Source organism: Hevea brasiliensis, chromosome 6 (assembly GCF_030052815.1).
Source record: "Hevea brasiliensis isolate MT/VB/25A 57/8 chromosome 6, ASM3005281v1, whole genome shotgun sequence".
NCBI classification, from domain to species: Eukaryota; Viridiplantae; Streptophyta; class Magnoliopsida; order Malpighiales; family Euphorbiaceae; genus Hevea; species Hevea brasiliensis.
This window is the reverse complement of record NC_079498.1, coordinates 75,747,511-75,750,136: the sequence shown is the minus strand read 5'-3', so window position 1 is coordinate 75,750,136 and position 2,626 is coordinate 75,747,511.

The following is a 2,626-nucleotide window of genomic DNA, read 5'->3' as shown; positions in this document are numbered from 1 at the left end:
TTGGAGTTGTACAGAGGAAGATATGCCCTGTTTAATACATGGACGTCACAGGATTGATTGTTGGAATTCCGGTTTTGAAACTCCAATTTACTCTAAAATTTCAATCACTTTGTCTTAAGAATTAGGTCTGGTTCAAATCATAGAATTTGTAGATCTATGTCTTAAGAAAATTTTGGTATAAATTACACCTCAATTGGAGCTCTATAACTCAACTTATAACCAAATTAGCACAGACTGTCCACTGGATTTACTATCCTAGCAGCCACGAACCAAGGACTCATAAAGTAGCAAATTTCTATAACAAGCTTAGACAAGTACTTATCTCAACTTAATTCCTGAAATTTTCTCCCAATTGCAAGTACGTTTCATAAAAAATCCCAAGCCAAATCAGTGCTTGAGCTTGGTTTTTCACCAATAGTTCTACTCTCTTGAATAAGCTTACTAACCTTGATCCTTCCTTCCTCTTTCACCTTGATTTCATGCTTTGTTCTTCAATTCCTTCAATTTCATCATAAAATAGCATCTTAGGTTGTTGAATTAGGGTTTATATGAGAGCTTGGATGAAAAAAAATGGAGGAGAATAGAGAGAGAGAGTTGGTCGGCTGGATGAGAAGAAGAAGAAGACAAGTTTTTTGTTTTCATATGCATCTTGATATTAATCTCTTTTAACCATATGTCTCCATGCCATTGGTCCTCTTTAATTAGTGATTAATTAACTTAATTAATCACACTTAATGATTCTAATTAAACTCAATTATGTGCTAAGTTGGGAAATTTTAATTTCTCCTCCCCTTCCCCCCCCCCAAAACTCCATTTATTATGCAACAAAGTTCATATATATCTTTTTCAAAATTTTAATTTAACCCCTCATTTAATCCAATTTACATACCTTATTCAGTATTTGAATTCTCACTGAAATATACTGAATACGGTCGGTAAATTTGGGACTTTACGTGTATTAATATTTATATTTTATTTTTAAAGTTAATGTAAGAGTGATATGATTCAATGTAATATTATTGATTGATTGTTATAAATTGAGCTATATTATTAATATTTTAGGAGTGTTTGTGTTTGTTTATAAATGTTGTAGTAGTACATGGTATAAGGAGGATATTGAAAGTGTTATTTTATATGCTAGAACACTATTTTGCCTTCATTAGCAAGTATGATGTCTTATTATAGATGGTACTCTGCCAAAATTTTCTTAATTATTAAGTTTCTATACTGAAATTTTTAAATTTCATTTTCTTAGTTTCATTATTACTTGTAATTAATTATTAGCTCTAATAATTGTATACAGGATTAAATGGAGGCTATGATGGCTGCTGCTACCACTGATGCTACTTCGAACTCATAGGATGATGATTCATAGGAGATCTCAATCAATGTGAATCACCTATACTTGGATATTGTGGGTGGAGAGAAGAAGCAGCATGTGTATGGTTTGGGCTCTCATGCTTCAACTTTGTACCCAGACTCATTCAGCAGCTCTGCCACTTCACGCATGACAGCTATGGTCACACATCATATTGCTGATGAGCGCATTATAGTGCTTGAGGAGGAGATCATGTGCATGAGGAAAAATCAAGAGCGAATTCTCTAGCAACGCGTTAAGGAGGAGGTATTGCGCCTTAGACAATAGAGTGAAGAGTAGTTTCGCTCTATGCAAGAGGAGATAAGGCATATGATGAGGCAAATGGCGTCATCATCCTGTTAGTAGTATGCCCTAGAGCATATCATTTAGTATGTATCTTGTACATATTTTTATTAATAAAAGGCATTTTCACTTTTCCGTTTACATAATATATTTGTGTAATAGAAAATGTCCATTGATTTTTGGTTAGAAATTCTATTCTTAAGTTGTTAATAATACGAGTGACAATATTTCTAGTACAAAGTATCATAAATAGGTTCACAATTGATGATACTTCACAATAAGGACATGACTTGTCCAGAAAGATTGTATTCATGTTTGTTCCCAAGTTATTTATATGAGAAATAAATAAGATGGAATGGTGGGTCTCATGCCACATGACAAACATGATAGGCACTTATACATGATGAGTAGGCCAAACCAGTGACACTTATGACAAGCACATGGAGTTTACTCTTGTCAATGTATTGTCATAAATCATATCAGTGCATATAATCTTTAGACCTGAGATAGCACAGTTATCTTGTATATAGGTGGTTTGAGCTTGATACTGCTTTCATACTTGTACTATGTATGGGTATAAGGGCATGTGTTGGCTCCTACTAGTTATATATGGAGGTGGGTGTTGATCAAGATGGAATCTGTTCCTCAAAGTAAATGGGGATAAAATCCTATGTTCATTTAATTGTTCTTGACGTTTCAAGTTCCTGGCCAGGATAGATAGATTTAATTAGAAAATAGTTTCTGATGAGAAAATCTTTTTAATCAAAAACTAGAATTAAAAGAGAACATAATATTCATAGCAGATGGGGTTTGACATAAACCATGACTCCAGTTTGAATTGGGATTTTGTAACAGAGAGATTCTAGTGCATGGTAACATATGATTATAGGTTCATTTAAGATAAATCTTATTACTAATTGGGTGGCCATGGCATGCTATGCTAGGTGTTAACCATAGTCTATGAGG